This window comes from Entelurus aequoreus, linkage group LG07, assembly GCF_033978785.1.
Source record: "Entelurus aequoreus isolate RoL-2023_Sb linkage group LG07, RoL_Eaeq_v1.1, whole genome shotgun sequence".
In the NCBI taxonomy this organism is placed as follows: Eukaryota; Metazoa; Chordata; class Actinopteri; order Syngnathiformes; family Syngnathidae; genus Entelurus; species Entelurus aequoreus.
The window spans coordinates 78,539,233-78,560,109 of NC_084737.1; the positions used below are offsets into that span (position 1 = coordinate 78,539,233).

Genomic DNA, 20,877 nt, shown 5'->3' on the forward strand with positions numbered 1-20,877 from the left:
AGAAAGAAAACAATCTGAAGTTGTCTTTATTTTGAAGTTATCGTGCCGTGATTTTACCAGTCCGGCCCACTTGGGAGTAGATTTTTCTCCATGTGGCCCCCGATCTAAAATGAGTTTGACACTCCTGCTATATAGGGTTGCAAAGGGGTGGAAAGTTTCCTGGAAATTTACGGAAATTTACCACGGGAAGTTAAGCTCGGGAAGTTTGGAAATATTGACCATTTTTTGATTATTCAAAGTTGGACACCGTCCATGGGAATTAATGGGGAATTACAATAATGATTTATTATTGGGCACTTGTCTATAGACAAGTGCCCAATAATAAATGCATCTTTGGGGCATTTTTGACGTAGCTCTTTCAGTGTTTCCCATAAACTGCCAAGATACCTGTGGCGGTGGGGGCGTGGCTATGGGCGTGGTCACCATGACATCATCGAGTAATTTGCATAATGTACTACAATGATATGATTTTCTCTAAAAAGGCTCAAAAAATGTATACTTACTAATTAATAATAACAGTTTTGTTTTAAACGTCCATCCATCCATCCATCCATCCTTTTACAATATAATTACAACACTTTATGTTCATATTTATATACAGATTTGAACATTAAGTTATTCACTGAAATATATTTTTTAATTGTGGTTCTTACAAAAAATATATCTTATAAAAGTATAAAAGCTAAAATTTCTCTTAAAGCTCTGCCCCTTTAATTAGTGCATACTAAATAATTGAACTTTAGCCTACTACTACAACCATATTATTTACCAGCAACATAAAGTGAAACAGAGGCAGAGGTGTCCTGCCACAGTCAGTAACAAATAAACAGAAAACAGTAGTGGTGGTAGATAGACACAGAGCTTCATCAAACATCTGATCCACTGATCAAAGAGCTCCAAAAATCTTGATCCTACACTTCTCTTTTGTAAAGTAAATCTGAACAGCCGATATGGGCATCTACATCAACTATATGATTTGCCTGAGAAGCTGGACAAAAAACCCCCAAAACAAACCAAAAAAAAAATCTATTTGTGGCGGCCTTAATTCTTTCGTGGCGGGCCGCCACAAATAAATGAATGTGTGGGAAACACTGTCTTTGCACAGTATTTGCAAATGTACACAGCCTTTCCGCCTACATTGGTCGGGGTGAAATGTCTCCACACATCAGATGGTATACGTGGCATTATTCTGTTTATATTTATTTAGGGATGTCCGATAATGGCTTTTTGCCGATATCCGATATTCCGATATTGTCCAACTCTTTAATTACTGATACCAATATCAACCGATACCAATATCAACCGATACCGATATATACAATCGTGGAATTAACACATTATTATGCCTAATTTGGACAACCAGCCAGGTATGGTGAAGATAAGGTCCTTTTTAAAAATAAAAAAAATGAGATAAATAAATTAAAAACATTTTCTTGAATAAAAAAGAAAGTAAAACAATATAAAAACATTTACATTGAAACTAGTAATTAATGAAAATGAGTAAAATTAACTGTTACAGGTTAGTACTATTAGTGGACCAGCTTACGGACTGTATCCTTTGCAGACTGTATTGATATATATTGATATATTAATGTAGGAACCAGAATATTAATAACAGAAAGAAACAACCCTTTTGTGTGAATGAGTGTGAATAAGTGTAAATGGGGGAGGGAGGTTTTTTGGGTTGGTGCACTAATTGTAAGTGTATCTTGTGTTTTTTATGTTGATTTAATAAAAAAAAACACAAAAAAAACGATACCGATAATAAAAAAACGATACCGATAATTTCCGATATTAAATTTTAAAACATTTAACGGCCGATAATATCGTCAGGCCGATATTATCAGACTTTTCTATATTTATTTATTCTTGTAAAACACTAATGCAATGCCACACACATATATAAATAGTCAGCTAAACAATTGGAGTAGTCTTTAAAAATATTTTACTGATGGACAAATGAATAGAAATAGGCTCGATGAATAAATGAACACTCACTATAACTAAACTATAACCTACATTCTTGTATGACAACAGAATGGCTAGCAGAACAGAAGACGGAGGAAACTACACGTTTTGATTGAGTGTTTGCTAACTTTACAGATCACAAAAAAGGTCAATTCGGATCACTAATGTTGTTTGTTAGCATAAATGAATGGGATTTAACATAGAGAAAATTAGCATCACGGCTAACGGAGAAATATTTCCGGTTCATTATGAGACTGTGGTGGTACATAAACCTAGCTAGCTAGAGATATTGGCCCCAAAATCATCTGCTGGAGTAGTCTACAGTCATAGAGTAACAAGCAATTACACCTCTACTAAACTTAAATACCATAGATCAAATATTTTTACCCCAGTAATATCACCAACACTTACCTGACTGGATGAAGTCCTTGGGCTCAAATACTAGTGTGGCCTCAATAGCCCTGCTGTTGCGTGCTGGGAATTATCTGTGCATGTGATGGCAGAATGCACTGCACATGGGATGGAGGAATGCACCGTGCAGGGTTGAAATTCTACTGAATTTGCATTAAATCAGGTTGTTTTAGCTAATAATCATATTGCAAGATCGAGCATGTGGCATTCAATGTTTATTCCCATTAATTCCCGTTAATTCCCATGGAAATATTTCAACTTTGAATATTCCCGGAATTTTGCAACCCTAGTCCTACATACAAACACAGTGTTACTCATCAAAATGTGTGTAATGTTACAGTGGCCAAACATATTAAATACACTTGTAAATAACACCTGTGCCTTGTTTTTAATGAATACTTAGGTCTTCTACACTACAGTAATTTAATGTTGGCCGCTATGATGGGACTTGGAGAGCCAATTTTTGTCTGAGGTGGTACTCGGGGGAAAAAGGTTTGACAACCACTGGTCTGCGGTGACAGACAGGTGCTGGTTAATGATTTCCCTCTTCCTCTCCCTCCTCACCAGCGTCCATGGCCTTGAGCAACTCCTGCCTTTTATCCTCCACTCTTTCTTCACTTCAACCGCTCTCGTTGTCCGTAACAGCCCCCCCCCCCCCCCCCCGCCCTTCCCTGAGCGTCGGCTATACCTTCATGACTGACTGCTGCGCGTTCCTCCGCCATGGCCCGCAGGAAGAGGGAGTTAGTACATGTCAGCGAGCACAGGTATGTACTGCGGTCACCAGCTGGCTGCTGGAAGCACTCAGACGCTCACATGATGCACACGCAGCATCGATACCAAGCTGGAGGTGGCCTAATTATGTACACTGTTTATGTGCTTAAGACCTACCTCTTCTCGCTGGCCTTTGACCCGAGCTGAGTCCGCCCATTTCTAGTCCCTCCCACCCCTTCGCTTTAGTTGTATTTTTTTTTCAATTTGTCGCACTTTTATTATTATTATTTTTATTCTGCAAATTTTTTTTTAAAACTTTTTATTCGACCCCTTTTACCGTATTGCATTTGCACTATCTTGTTTAGCACATTCATTGTTTATGGTCTTTGTTTGTTTTTTGGGTTTTTGTCTCCATGCTTTTTTAACCTGTAAAGCACTTTGGTTCAATCTAAAAGTTGTTGAAAACGTGCTATATAAATAAAGTTGACTTGACTTGACTTGACTTGCTCAACACTGACTACTTTCTACAGAATTGGTCAACAATGGCTGTAGATCAGGGGCCGTACTTATCAAGCTTCTTAGAATTACTCCTAAGAAGTCTGCTAAGAGTTGACTTAAGAGTAAATAAATTCTTCGCTGAAAGCTGCACTTAAAAGTTAGTTATCAAGCGTCTTACTCACACTTTCAGCGAAGTGTAGGACTGAATCTTAAGTGTCACACTCAGAGCTGAATTACGACATTACTATGTGCCGTAAACGCAATTTTAGGTGACGTCATTTCTGTGTCCATAGAAATGACCAATCACGGAAGGGAATCCGTTGTCTAAGAATAAAGAAATATCTTGGAAATATTTAAGTGGACAATGGGAGTGTATATTTTGACAATAAACTACAAAATAATACAAAACAAACTAGTCCCCGCCGGCACTCACGCTACCGCTCCCTCTCTTCTATCGCCCACACACTCACTGACGTCACTCACCTCACGGCCACACACATACGCTACTGTCATAACATTTTCTTTCCAATTCATTAATTAGGCAACTAATTTGAAACTGGTGTGGGTGGCTCTATATATACTAGCCCACTGCAGACACATGCAGAAATCAACAAGGAATCGAAAAGTATTAAATCTGTGACAAAAATAATATCCGCTCTGTCTAAATGATACCGTTTGATCAGCTGCTCGTCATCAAAAAAAAACAAAACATTGTTCCGTTCCCTGAACGTTCGCGCACGTCTCTCTCGCCTCAGTGCCATCCCCTGCTGGCAACTCCTAACCACTTAAGACACCTCTGAAGGTCTCTTAAATATCGTGGAGAGTAGGAGTGATTCTTAGACTTAAGAACGTTGATAAAAAGCTTGTATTCTTAAGTTTGAGAGTAGGACTAAATTTCGCAAATTCTCAGGACTTAAGTGTAAAATGGCACTCTAAGAAGCTTGATAAGTACGGCCCCTGATCAGACTGGGCAAAATACGGCCCGCGGGCCACATGCAGCCCATTAAGATTTTCAATCCAGCCCGCCGGACGTTCTACATAATTTTTTTTAGAACTGAGGAGACACATTTTTGAAGCTTCTCAGGTGGAATTCTTTCCCATTCTTGCTTGATGTACAGCTTAAGTTGTTCAACAGTTCGGGGGTCTCCCTTGTGCTATTTTAGGCTTCATAATGCGCCACACATTTTCAATGGGAGACAGGTCTGGACTACAGGCAGGCCAGTCTAGTACCCGCACTCTTTTACTATGAAGCCACGTTGATGTAACACGTGGCTTGGCATTGTCTTGCTGAAATAAGCAGGGGCGTCCATGATAACGTTGCTTAGATGGCAACATATGTTGCTCCAAAACCTGTATGTACCTTTCAGCATTAATGGCGCCTTCACAGATGTGTAAGTTACCCATGTCTTGGGCACTAATACACCCCCATACCATCACAGATGCTGGCTTTTCAACTTTGCGCCTATAACAATCCGGATGGTTCTTTTCCTCGACGTCCACAGTTTCCAAAAACAATTTGAAATGTAGACTCGTCAGACCACAGAACACTTTTCCACTTTGTATCAGTCCATCTTAGATGAGCTCAGGCCCAGCAAAGCCGACAGCGTTTCTGGGTGTTGTTGATAAGCGGTTTTCGCCTTGCATAGGAGAGTTTTAACTTGCACTTACAGATGTAGCGACCAACTGTAGTGACTGACAGTGGGTTTCTGAAGTGTTCCTGGGCCCATGTGGTGATATCCTTTACACACTGATGTCGCTTGTTGATGCAGTACAGCCCAAGGGATGAAAGGTCACGGGCTTAGCTGCTTATGTGCAGTGATTTCTCCAGATTCTCTGAACCCTTTGATGATATTACGGAGCGTAGATGGTGAAATCCCTGAATTCCTTGCAATAGCTGGTTGAGAAAGGTTTTTCTTAAACTGTTCAACAATTTGCTCACCCATTTGTTGACAAAGTGGTGACCCTCGCCCCATCCTTGTTTGTGAATGACTGAGCATTTCATGGAATCTACTTTTATACCCAATCATGGCACCCACCTGTTCCCAATTAGCCTGCTCACCTGTGGGATGTTCCAAATAAGTGTTTGATGAGCATTCCTCAACTTGATCAGTATTTATTGCCACCTTTCCCAACTTCTTTGTCACGTGTTGCTGCCATCAAATTCTAAAGTTAATGATTATTTGCACAAAAAAAAAAAGTTTATCAGTTTGAACATCAAATATGTTGTCTTTGTAGCATATTCAACTGAATATGGGTTGAAAATGATTTGCAAATCATTGTATTCCGCTTATATTTACATCTAACACAATTCCCCAACTCATATGGAAACGGGGTTTGTAAATTAATTAATATTTCTGTGCGTCACGGACCGGTACCGGTCCCCGGACTGGTGGTTGGGGACCACTGCCCTATATGATTTATACACACATTTTTCTCTCAATATGGCCACCCGAGTCAAAATATTTGCCCAGCTCTGCAGTAGATGAATGGAATAGACAGCATGTATGCAAATGTGTGCAGCACCTGAGTAAAATGTGGGAGGGAGGGTGGGAGAGGGGGAGGAGAATGAGAGGACAACAGTAGAGAGAGAGAGAGAGAGAGGGGGAGGGAGGGAGGGAAGAAGGGGAAAGGAGTGAGGAGGAAGGAAGCTTAGTTAGACAGTCAGATGTGCATTGTGAGTAGCTGGCTGGTTATCAACCTCTGTTTTTTGGTGTTTTTCCAGAGGAGGAGGGCAAGTTGGAAGGAAAAAGAAGAATCTGTGAGGAACACAAGGCCAGAATGGATATCGGAGCTCTTCAGGCTGAGCCTTCACTGGCGTGGACCTTCACACTGTCCCTGCTGGTCTCCATCCAGCACGCACTGGGCCGCTCACACCAATGAGGTATTGAACACGTGCATCCCACAATATTTGCTCTCTGGTTAATGTGCTGCAGCTGCACAAATGCTTGCATGAGCCTCCCTGGCAGGGTGAGCTACTTGTACTGCAGCTTGCCAAAGGGTGGAAGGATGTTTACTGCAACTCTGCCTTGACTGGATCCAATGACAGGACACTTTTGTTGTAGTTCCTGTCATACAGACCTTCCATTTTAAAACTGCCATAAAATCATGGCTCGGCTCAACCTCTCGCTGATCTGAACCAAAATTGATCCCCAGCAACTTTCCGAAGCATCAAACAGTGGTTACAGTGTACTGTATTTTTCGGACTATAAGTCGCCGTTTTTTTCATAGGTGCGACTTATACTCAGGAGCGACTTATGTGTGAAGTTATTAACACATTACCGTAAAATATCAAATAATATTATTTAGCTCAGGGGTCACCAACCTTTTTGAAACCAAGAGCTACTTCTTGGGTAGTGATTAATGCGAAGGGCTACCAGTTTGATACACACTTAAATAAATTGCCAGAAATAGCCAATTTGCTCAATTTACCTTTAACTCTATGTTATTATTAATAATTAATGATATTTACACTTAATTGGACGGTTTAAAAGAGGAGAAAACACGAAAAAAAATGACAATTAAATTTTGAAACATAGTTTATCTTCAATTTCGACTCTTTAAAATTCTAAATTCAACCGAAAAAAAAAAGAGAAAAACTAGCTAATTCGAATCTTTTTGAAAAAATTAAAAAAATAATTTATGGAACATCATTAGTAATTTTTCCTGATTAAGATTAATTTTAGAATTGTGATGACATGTTTTAAATAGGTTAAAATCCGATCTGCACTTTGTTAGAATATACAACAAATTGGACCAAGCTATACTTCTAACAAAGACAAATCATTATTTCTTCTAGATTTTTCAGAACAAAAATTTTAAAAGAAATTCAAAAGACTTTGAAATAAGATTTAAATTTGATTCTAAGATTTTCTAGATTAGCCAGAATAATTTTTTTGAATTTTAATCATAATAAGTTTGAAGAAATATTTCACAAATATTCTTCGTCGACAAAACGGAAGCTAAAATGAAGAATTAAATTAAAATGTATTTATTATTCTTTACAATAAAAACTATTAATTTACTTGAACATTGATGTAAATTGTCAGGAAAGAAGAGGAAGGAATTTAAAAGGTAAAAAGGTATATGTGTTTAAAAATCCTAAAATCAATTTTAAGGTTGTATTTTTTCTCTAAAATTGTCTTTCTGAAAGTTATAAGAAGCAAAGTAAAAAAAAAAAAAGAATTTATTTAAACAAGTGAAGACCACGTCTTTAAAATATTTTCTTGGATTTTCAAATTCTATTTGAGTTTTGTCTCTCTTAGAATTAAAAATATTGAGCAAAGCGAGACCAGCTTGCTAGTAAATAAATACAATTTCAAAAATAGAGGCAGCTCACTGGTAAGTGCTGCTATTTGAGCTAGTTTTAGAACAGGCCAGCGGGCTACTCATCTGGTCCTTACGGGCTACCTGGTGCCCGCGGGCACCACGTTGGTGACCCCTGATTTAGCTCATTCACGTAAGAGACTAGACGTATAAGATTTCATGGGATTTAGCGATTAGGAGTGACAGATTGTTTGGGGAACGTTGTTCACAATTCTTTATTTATTTTAAATTGCCTTTCAAATGTCTATTCTTGGTGTTGGCTTTTATCAAATCAATTTCCCCCAAAAAATGCGACTTATACTCCAGTGCGACTTATACTATGTTTTTTTCCTTCTTTATTATGCATTTTCGGCAGGTGCGACTTATACTCCGGTGCGACTTATACTCCGAAAAATACGGTGCATATATTTTCTCATTCTGTTTTGCACACTCTTGGACTGCAAAAACTGATATTTAAGTAAGATTCAATATCTCAAATAAGGGTGATATTTGCTTATTTTCTGTCTGATAAGATAATTCTTCTCTCTAAGCAGGTTTTATGTTAGAGTGTTTTACTTGTTTTAAGGGTCCTTAGTGATCTCAGTGAGATATTACAGCTTGTTGCTGAGATTTTATGACCTATATTGAGTAAAACATGCTTGAAACTAGAATATCAACTGTTGCAAAGCTGTGTCATCAACACTCACAAGTATAAATCTACTTTCTTTTAAAGTAATAATTTCTTACTTCAAGCATGAAAAAAAAAAATCATGATGCCGAGCGCATATCATTATGTCAAGATAATGGCACTAGCATTTACTTCATTTAAGAATATTTTTCAACATATTGAGCAAAAAGGTCTCTTTTTTTTTTTACCAAGAAAAGTGCACTTGTTATTAGTGAGAATATACTATTATTTTGGTATTTTGGGGTTCATTGAAGTTAGCTAATTTTACTTGCTTTGGAAAGTCTTTACAAGCCGAATTTTCTTGTTCTATTGGCAGATACTTTTGCTTAGTTCAAACAAAATACCCCTAATTTATTTATTTTTTTCTTGTTTTTGAACACTGACTTTTTGCAGTGTGGAGTCAACATGTGCATAGTCATGTACATAGTGTCATGTACATAGTGTATATACCCCCCCATTTTTTTGTATATATTGTTTTTTAAATCACCTGACATGTATACTGTGTATATGTACATCATTTATCCATTTTTTTAACGTATTTTTTATATATACATGTTATAGGTTATATATATTTTATTATTGAATGTATCAAATGTGAGGAATATTTATAGGACCACAATGGAAACAAGCCTTTTGTCTTTTTGTGCCATCCATTTGCCTTTTTAAAGCATTACATGGATTCAATTCTTAAATATGTCAATACACTTCTCAATCAATCAATCAATCAATATAAATACAACACAAATGCTGTAGCTGGCCTCGCTTTTCCTTTTTGTCAAAGTAGCTCTAGCACTGATGGAGGCAGGAGACTCCTGTTCTATCTGACATGACTTACGTGACCACTAAAAGAGCAGTTAGTGTGACGGGGGATTCACCACACCACACCACTTTCACACTTTAAATCACAGGTGTCAAACTCCAGGCCTGGCGGCCAGATTGTGCTGGCCACATCATTTTATGTGGCCAGCCGCTTCATTTTGTGTGTCTCGCCACATTATTTTACGTAGCCCGCCATACCATCTTGAGGTTCTGCCACATTATTTCGAGTGGCCCACCACAACAGTTTTAGTGGGCTGTCACATCATTTCATGTGGCCCACCACATTATTTTGTGTACCCACATCATTTTATGTGGCTGCAGCGGTGTCATTTTGTGTGTCTCCCCACATTATTTTGCATAGCTCGCCACACCATTTTATATGGCCCACAAACCCACTTTATATGGCCCACCACGCCATTTTATATGGCCCACCACGCCATTTTACATGGCCCACCACATCATTTCGTGTGGCCCACCACAACAGTTTGAGTGGACTGTCACATCATTTCATGTGGTTCACCACATTATTTTGTGTAGCCACATCATTTTGTGTGTCTCACCACATCATTTTGTGTGTCTCACCACATCATTTTGTGTCATACCATACCATCTTGAGGGTCCGCCACATCATTTCGAGTGGCCCACCACAACAGTTTGTGTGGCCCACCACAACAGTTTTAGTGGGCTGTCACATCATTTCATGTGGTCCACCACATTATTTTGTGTACCCACATCGTTTTATGTGGCTGCAGCGGCGTCATTTTGTGTGTCTCCCCACATTATTTTGCATAGCTCGCCACACCATTTTATGTGGCCCACAAACCCACTTTATATGGCCCACCACACCATTTTATATGGCCCACCACGCCATTTTATATGGCCCACCACACCATTTTATATGGCCCACCACGCCATTTTATATGGCCCACCACGCCATTTTATATGGCCCACCACACCATTTTATATGGCCCACCACGCCATTTTATATGGCCCACCACACCATTTTAATGGCCCACCACGCCATTTTATATGGCCCACCACGCCATTTTACATGGCCCACCACATCATTTCGTGTGGCCCACCACAACAGTTTGAGTGGACTGTCACATAATTTCATGTGGTTCACCACATTATTTTGTGTAGCCACATCATTTTATGTGGCCCGCCGCGTCATTTTGTGTGTCTCACCACATCATTTTGTGTGTCTCACCACATCATTTTGTGGTGTCTCACCACATTATTTTGCGTAGCCCGCCATACCATCTTGAGGGTCCGCCACATCATTTCGAGTGACCCACCACAACAGTTTGTGTGGCCCACCACAACAGTTTGAATGGACTGTCACATCATTTCATGTGGTTCACCACATTATTTTGTGTAGCCACATCATTTTGTGTGTCTCACCACATCATTTTGTGTGTCTCACCACATCATTTTGTGGTGTCTCACCACATTATTTTGCGTAGCCCGCCATACCATCTTGAGGGTCCGCCACATCATTTCGAGTGACCCACCACAACAGTTTGTGTGGCCCACCACAACAGTTTGAATGGACTGTCACATCATTTCATGTGGTTCACCACATTATTTTGTGTAGCCACATCATTTTGTGTGTCTCACCACATCATTTTGTGTGTCTCACCACATAATTTTGTGGTGTCTCACCACATTATTTTGCGTAGCCCGCCATACCATCTTGAGGGTCCGCCACATCATTTCGAGTGGCCCACCACAACAGTTTGTGTGGCCCACCACAACAGTTTTAGTGGGCTGTCACATCACTTCATGTGGTCCACCACATTATTTTGTGTACCCACATCATTTTATGTGGCTGCAGCGGCGTCATTTTGTGTGTCTCCCCACATTATTTTGCATAGCTCGCCACACCATTTTATGTGGCCCACAAACCCACTTTATATGGCCCACCACACCATTTTATATGGCCCACCACGCCATTTTATATGGCCCACCACACCATTTTATATGGCCCACCACGCCATTTTATATGGCCCACCACGCCATTTTATATGGCCCACCACACCATTTTATATGGCCCACCACGCCATTTTATATGGCCCACCACACCATTTTAATGGCCCACCACGCCATTTTATACGGCCCACCACGCCATTTTACATGGCCCACCACATCATTTCGTGTGGCCCACCACAACAGTTTGAGTGGACTGTCACATAATTTCATGTGGTTCACCACATTATTTTGTGTAGCCACATCATTTTATGTGGCCCGCCGCGTCATTTTGTGTGTCTCACCACATCATTTTGTGTGTCTCACCACATCATTTTGTGGTGTCTCACCACATTATTTTGCGTAGCCCGCCATACCATCTTGAGGGTCCGCCACATCATTTCGAGTGACCCACCACAACAGTTTGTGTGGCCCACCACAACAGTTTGAATGGACTGTCACATCATTTCATGTGGTTCACCACATTATTTTGTGTAGCCACATCATTTTGTGTGTCTCACCACATCATTTTGTGTGTCTCACCACATCATTTTGTGGTGTCTCACCACATTATTTTGCGTAGCCCGCCATACCATCTTGAGGGTCCGCCACATCATTTCGAGTGGCCCACCACAACAGTTTGTGTGGCCCACCACAACAGTTTTAGTGGGCTGTCACATCACTTCATGTGGTCCACCACATTATTTTGTGTACCCACATCATTTTATGTGGCTGCAGCGGTGTCATTTTGTTGTGTGTCCCCACATTATTTTGCATAGCTCGCCACACCATTTTATATGGCCCACAAACCCACTTTATATGGCCCACCACACCATTTTATATGGCCCCACCACATCATTCCGTGTGGCCCACAACAACAGTTTGTGTGGCTCATACTTGCCAACCCTCCCGATTTTCCCGAGAGACTCCCGAATTTCAGTGCCCCTCCCGAAAATCTCCCGGGGAAACCATTCTCCCGAATTTCTCCCGATTTCCACCCAGACAACAATATTGGGGGCGGGCCTTAAAGGCACTGCCTTTAGCGTCCTCTACAACCTGTCGTCACGTCCGCTTTTCCCCCATACAAACAGCGTGCCGGCCCAGTCGCGTAATAAATACGGCTTTTACACACACCTAAGTAAATGCAAGGCATACTTGATCAACAGCCATACAGGTCACACTGAGGGTAGCCGTATAAACGACTTTAACACTGTTACAAATATGCGACACACTGTGAACCCACACCAAACAAGAATGAAAAACACATTTCGGGAGAACATCCGCACCGTAGCACAACATAAACACAACAGAACAAATACCCAGAACCCCTTGCAGCACTAACTCTTCCGGGACGCTACAATAAAGCTTGGAAATAATGTGCGACAATAAAACATTGTATCTCTTTTGCTAAATGTATTTGCGCTAATAATATTAGCGCACTGTTCAATATCGTGGCCATTTGGGCTGCAGCTATGGATTATTTTAGCAAATGAGTAATGGATTGTTCAATTTGTTCCTTTAATTGAGTAAAACTCACTTTTTTTTAGCCTCAATGCATCTTTTAGACGTAGACTTCCTTTTTATTGTCATTCAAATTTGAACTTTACAGCACAGATAAGAACGAAATTTTGTTACATAAGCTCATGTTAGTGCAGGATAAAAAAGCAATAAGGTGCATATATAAATAAATAAATATATATAAATATATATATAAGATAAATAAATACATATAAATATATATAAATAAATAAATATATATAAATAATATATAAATATATATATAAGATAAATAAATATATATAAATAAATAAATACATTTATTTATTTAGGGAAAATAGTTGAAATAAACAAGGATTTTTCTAATGACCTTTTTTTTTTCTTATCATAAATGTACATAATATTGAAATTGCACTTTTGCTATGGGAGCATCACTATACTATAAATTACTTAAAGTAAAAAACAAACAAAAAAAACGGACATGTGTAGCCCAAAACCAGGTTATAGATAATAAAGAACCAGACAAAAAGACTCTGATACATAGAGTGACAATGTATTCAATAATTGAACACATACACATTTCAAAAGATGTACATTGGAGGAGTGGTCTTTGATTTTTGGAACAACTCGTTAGCTTAAACATGCTAACATGTATTCACATGCCCTCATGTTATGCAAGTTAAACATTCTGTATAAGATGCAGTCGCTGCCAAAATAGACTTTTACCTTGTTTCTGCTTGTTTGCTGTTCTTAAATATGCAGGATGATTTCTGGTGACGTGTTGCATCATCAATGCCAGCGCTACTTGACAGTGCGAACATTTCACCCCGATGTCCTGTCTTTTTCACTTTTAAATGATCGAAAAACTTCTCTCCCGTCTTCTATGGGCCCTTTGCTCTCTTTCCACCTTGTCGTCGTTGTTCTATGGGACATCTCACTTTAATCGGCACTTTGCTGTCTTCGCCACACACACACCCGGGCCACATCACCGGCAGTGTGATGTGCATCACCAGTAGGTATACACCGCTCTCGTGCGTGCTCTATTGGAGCAGTCTTGTGGAAACAATATCCACGTATTTGACTCAGTTCAGTTCAGTTCAGTTTATTTGGAACATACATACGATACAATGTAATGCATCACACATTTCCAGTTGTTTCAACACAGCACGTCCGAAAAGGAGTAGGAAGAAGCAGAGCTTATTTAGAATAGAATAGAAAGTACTTTATTGATCCCTGGGGGAAATTCAGCACCACAGTTCGCTCACACTAGACAAGAATAATAATAAATAACATAATATATGATATATAAATAATATAAATATATTCTACATATACTCTCCTACCCCTTTTCATACCGTAGTAATTTTATCCAATTTCCTTGTTCTCTGTAACAGAACAGTGAACAAATAACTAATAAATAAATAATATACCATAGTAAGCATACACATATTAAATACATAAATAATCTTTGTCTCAATAAAAAAAGGGTTCAAGATCTTCATCATAATACTTGTTCTGTGTACTTTGTGAACACTTGTAGTTTGAACCGTCTCTTAAACTGAATCATATTGGTGCTTTGTTTGATTTCTTTGCTTAATCCGTTCCATAATTTCATTCCACATACTGATATACTAAAGGTTTTAAGTGTTGTACGAGCATACAAATGTTTTCAATGAGATTTTCCTCTTAAGTTCTATTTCCACTCTTTTGTTGAGAAGAATTGTTGTACATTCATTCAGGTTATAGTTTGCTTTATGTATAATTTTAGCTGTTTGCAAGTGCACCAAATCGTTAAATTTCAATAATTGTGATTTAATAAATAAAGTGTTTGTATGTTGTCTATATCCAACATTATGTATTATTCTAATTGATCTTTTTTGTAACACAGCTAGTGAATAAAGTGCACATTTGTAGTTGTTTCCCCATATTTCTGCACAATAACACAGATATGGTAACACTAGTGAGCAGTAAAGAATATGAAGTGATTTTTGATCTAGAACATGTTTTGCTTTATTCATTATTGGTGTGTTTCTTGCTACTATATGTGATATATTTTTTACATGAGATTTCCAATGTATCATCTATTATTACACCCAAAAATGTGTTTTCTTTTACACTTTCAATATTAATTTACTATTGAAAAACGAAAGAAAATACCAATGGATCCTTTTTTTTTTTCTTAGTCGATGAATCGTTGCAGCTGTCGTGGCCACTGATTGGCTCAGCCTCAGGCAGCACCTTAATAATAATACCTGGGATTTATATAGCGCTTTTCTAAGTACCCAAAGTCGCTTTACATGTAGAACCCATCATTCATTCACACCTGGTGGTGGTAAGCTACTTTCATAGCCACAGCTGCCCTGGGGAAGACTGACGGAAGCGTGGCTGCAATTTGCGCCAACGGCCCCTCCGACCACCACCTATCATTCATTCAACATTCATTCACCGGTGTGAGCGGCACCGGGGGCAAGGGTGAAGTGTCCCGCCCAAGGACACAACGAGTATAAGGCTCAATCCGAATTCTACGGAGGCCCTAAAGCAGGGGTCACCAACCTTTTTGAAACCAAGAGCTACTTCTTGGGTAGTGATTAATGCGAAGGGCTACCAGTTTGATACACACTTAAATAAATTGCCAGAAATAGCCAATTTGCTCAATTTACCTTTAACTCTATGTTATTATTAATAATTAATGATATTTACACTTAATTGAACGGTTTAAAAGAGGAGAAAACAAGAAAAAAATTACAATTAAATTTTGAAACATAGTTTATTTTCAATTTCGACTCTTTAAAATTCAAAATTCAACCGAAAAAAAGAAGAGAAAAACTAGCTAGATCGAATCTTTTTGAAAAAATTAAAAAAAGATCATTCGTAAATTTTCCTGATTAAGATTAATTTTAGAATTTTGATGACATGTTTTAAATAGGTTAAAATCCAATCTGCACTTTGTTAGAATATATAACAAATTGGACCAAGCTATATTTCTAACAAAGACAAATCATTATTTCTTCTAGATTTTCCAGAACAAAAATTTTAAAAGAAATTCAAAAGACTTTGAAATAAGATTTAAATTTGATTATACAGATTTTCTAGATTTGCCAGAATAATTTTTTTGAATTTTAATCATAATAAGTTTGAACAAATATTTCACAAATATTCTTCGTCGAAAAAACAGAAGCTAAAATGAAGAATTAAATTAAAATGTATTTATTATTCTTTACAATAAAAAAATAAATTTACTTGAACATTGATTTAAATTGTCAGGAAAGAAGAGGAAGGAATTTAAAAGGTTTATGTGTTTAAAAATCCTAAAATCATTTTAAGGTTGTATTTTTTCGCTAAAATTGTCTTTCTGAAAGTTATATGAAGGAAAGTAAAAAAAAAAATAATGAATTTATTTAAACAAGTGAAGACCAAGTCTTTAAAATATTTTCTTGGATTTTCAAATTCTATTTGAGTTTTGTCTCTCTTAGGATTAAAAATGTCAGGCAAAGCGAGACCAGCTTGCTAGTAAATAAATACAATTTAAAAAATAGAGGCAGCTCACTGGTAAGTGCTGCTATTTGAGCTATTTTTAGAACAGGCCAGCGGGCTACTCATCTGGTCCTTACGGGCTACCTGGTGCCCGCGGGCACCACGTTGGTGACCCCTGCCCTAAAGGGACATGGGGGAAATTTTATTTTTTATAATTTTACATTTTTTATTTTTTTATTTATTTATTTTTTAGACATGTTTCTCGTGCGCACAAGAAACTTTTTATAAAGTTCTAAAAAAAAAATTTTTTAAATTAATAATTTAAAAAACTTTTTTTTTTATAACTTTATAAAAAGTTTCTCGTGTGCACGAGATACATGTCTAAAAAAATAAAAAATTAAAAAATAAATTATAAAAAAACCCATTTCCCCCATGTCCCTTTAGGGACTCCGTAGAATTCTTATCCCTTGTCTTAGCCCTTGACACTTGGTTGTACGCATTCACGCCGATCAAGTGGTGTTCGATTTCTCCATCAGGTGAGGGAAAGGGCCAACTGTAAGCCCTCAAAACGAAGTGAGCTCGGGAGCCTCCCTAGATATGGAGGGGGAGGAGAAGTCTCCCACATTACACTATGCCTGCTGAAAAGGATGGCAGATAGCAAAGATATACAAATTAAAGTTAAAGTACAACTGATTGTCACACACACACACACTAGGTGTGGCGAGATTATTCTCTGCATTTGACCCATCACCCTTGATCACCCCCTGGGAGGTGAGGGGAGCAGTGAGCAACAGCGGTGGCCACGCCCGGGAATCATTTATGGTGATTTAACCCCCAATTCCATCCCTTGATGCTGAGTGCCAAGCAGGGAGGTAATGGGTCCCATTTTTTGTAAGTAATTAACTTAAAAATTGATCATTATTTATCACCATTTGCCCTTTTTTTGTGTGTGGAAACACACGTGAGACCAACGTATAACGGCAGAACTTTTGGCTGCATTTTTCTTCCACCGGCACACGCGTCAACTCACTTGCTTCAGAAACAATGTCACAATGCCAAAGAACCCAACTAAACCGAATATCTCGTGCGACGGCATCTTAATAATAAACATTTGTCGCACCGGCTTCACGTCACTGCCGGCAAACGGCGAGGGTTGATGACGTAGCGAGACTCGAGCGCCCTCCAAATTCCTTGGGGCGCATTTTTAACACCTGGCCATGGCACTAGATTCTAAGGCAGTGGTTCTTTACCTTGTTGGAGGTACCGAACCCCACCAGTTTCACATGCGCATTCACCGAACCCTTCTTTAGTGAAAAGTAAAATGTTTTTTTTTTCAAATTCAAGACAAAGTTATATGTTTTTGGTAACACTTTAGTATGGGGAACATATTCTAAGTAACAAAGACTTAATTTAGAGTTATTTGGTTAGGGTTAGGGTCAGGGTTAGAGGGTTAGGGTCAGGGTTAGAGGGTTAGGGTTATACTAAGGCAATGCCGAATAAGGCATTAATAAGTACTTAATAATGACGAGTTAAGAGCCAATATGTTACTAATTTGCATGTTAATAAGCAACTAATTAATGGTGAATATGTTCCCCATACTAAAATGTTACCATGTTTTATTACTGGTGCACAAAATGAAGCGTGCATGAACATCACCTTGTTCAAACAACAAAACCAACACAGTGCATAAACTCACAACAAATTACACACCTGCAAACCAGTCAGCTGTTGCCGTATCCGTAATACGCCGATGGGGAGAAGTTTGTATTTACACCATGAGTCGGGTGTGTCTTGACCTCCGCCGAACCCCTGAGGCCGACTCACCGAACACCTAGGGTTCCATCGAACCCAGGTTAAGAACCACTGTTCTAAGAGTTAAGACGAAGGGGGAAGAGGGAGAATTTGTATTGACTAAAGCAGGGGTCCCCAAACTTTTTGACTCGGGGGCCGCATTGGGTTAAAACAATTTGGTCAGGGGCCGGGCTGTGTAGATATATATATATATATATATATATATATATATATATATATATATATATATATATATATATATATATATATATATATATATATATATATATATATGTATATATATATATATATATGTATATATATATATATATATATATATATATATATATATATATATATATATATATATATATATATATATATATATATATATGTATATATATATATATATATATATATGTATATATATATATATATATATATATATATATATATATATATATATATATATATATATATATATATATATATATATATATTAGGGATGTCCGATAATGGCTTTTTGCCGATATCCGATATTCCGATATTGTCCAACTCTTTAATTACTGATACCGATATCAACTGATACCGATATATACAGTCGTGGAATTAACACATTATTATGCCTAATTTGGACAACCAGGTATGGTGAAGATAAGGTTGTTGTTTTTTTAAAATAAAATAAAATAAGATAAATAAATTAAAAACATTTTCCTGAATACAAAAGAAAGTAAAACAATATAAAAACAGTTACATAGAAACTAGTAATTAATGAAAATGAGTAAAATTAACTGTTAAAGGTTAGTACTATTAGTGGACCAGCAGCACGCACAATCATGTGTGCTTACGGACTGTATCCCTTGCAGACTGTATTGATATATATTGATATATAATGTAGGAACCAGAATATTAATAACAGAAATAAACAACCCTTTTGTGTGAATGAGTGTAAATGGGGGAGGGAGTTTTTTTGGGTTGGTGCACTAATTGTAAGTGTATCTTGTGTTTTTTATGTTGATTTAATAAAAAAAACCCCAAAAAAAACCAAACAAAACAAAAAAAAAAACAATACCGATAATAAAAAAACCGATACCGATAATTTCCGATATTACATTTTAAAGCATTTATCGGCCGATAATATCGGCAGGCCGATATTATCTGACATCTCTAATATATATATATATATATATATATATATATATATATATATATATATATATATATATATATATATATATATATATATATATATATGTATAGCGCACTTTCCGCGCGCGCGATGATGTCACGTTATCGATGAGAAAATGCATTTTTAGACAATATGATTTGCCTGAGCGTCTAGGACACACCGTGAGTAGCAAGCGGTACAAGTGGATAAGAAAAGACAGAATTTTTTTATTTAAAAAAAAAAAAATTTTTTATACTTGGGACTTCCCGCGGGCCTGATTTTGGACGCTGGTGGGCCGGATGCGGGCCGTAGTTTGGGGACCCCTGGACTAAAGGGTATTTCACGTCTATAGTGTAAAAAAAAAACGTATTTAGAAGGTCATAAACATGTTTTTATGCTCTAACTATGAAAATATATCATTCATAACCTATTTAGCAGAAATCTGGAACCCTATTTTAGCATATCAGTATGTGGATTTAAATTATGGAATGGATTAGGCAAAGAAATCAAACAAAGCACCAATATGATTCAGTTTAAGAGACTGTTCAAACTACAAGTGTTCACCAAGTACACAGAACAAGAATCATGATTAACATCTTGAACCCTTTTTTTTTTTTTTTAATTCGATAAAGATTATTAGTCGCAATAGTGTCGCTGAACACAAGGCATAAAAACGAATGACTGTGTGCTTGGTATTGTATGTATTATTTTTATTTATTTATGCGAGTACCATGTTTTTATGTTTTTTTATGTGTCATAATGAATTTGCACTACCGTATTTTTTGAAATATAAGTCGCACCGGCCGAAAATACATAATAAAGAAGGAAAAAAACATATATAAGTCGCACTGGAGTATAAGTCGCATTTTTGGGGGAAATTTATTTGATAAAACCCAACACCAAGAATAGACATTTGAAAGGCAATTTAAAATAAATAAAGAATAGTGAACAACAGGCTGAATAAGTGTACGTTATATGAGGCATAAATAACCAACTGAGAACGTGCCTGGTATGTTAACGTAACATATTATGGTAAGAGTCATTCAAATAACTATAACATATAGAACATGCTATACGTTTACCAAACAATCTGTCACTCCTAATCGCTAAATCCCATGAAATCTTATACGTCTAGTCCAGGGGTGTCAAACTCAAATACAGAGTGGGTCAAAATTTAAAACTGAACAAAGCCGCGGGCCAAGGTTGAACAAATTAACCTTTTAATAGGGACCCAAACAAGTTTTTGCATTGAATATTGAACAAGCAAGGCTTATATAACTTTATAGAGACATGCAAAATCGAGTTTCAAACAATAATAATAATTAAAAAATATCAATGGCATATCAAATACAATTTAAATAAAAATGTAATGCCTCTTTTCTATTTGCAGCCTTCTGAGGTAAATATCAACATTAACTTTTTCCACAGGCAATTAAATTTGAAAATAAAACAATGAATAAACCAACCATTCAGGACTTTAAACTGCTTAGTTTGCAACACACTGATCTAATCTGATGTGCCCAAGCCAGATACCTGCCATCTTTTCTTGGATGCTAGTTCATTAATGTCGGGGCTCAGGCTT

At 37.4% G+C, this 20,877-nt stretch overlaps 1 protein-coding gene across 1 annotated transcript in view; it reads left to right on the forward strand.

Annotated features, from left to right (window-relative positions):
• Nucleotides 1-6,242: 6,242 nt before the first annotated feature.
• The window catches only part of arhgef19 (Rho guanine nucleotide exchange factor (GEF) 19), a 79,995-nt gene continuing 65,360 nt past the window's right edge, over nucleotides 6,243-20,877 (forward strand). The window contains exon 1 of the mRNA XM_062054538.1: nucleotides 6,243-6,469. The gene's annotated coding sequence lies outside the window, so the exon portion shown is untranslated. The remainder of the gene's footprint in view (nucleotides 6,470-20,877) is intronic.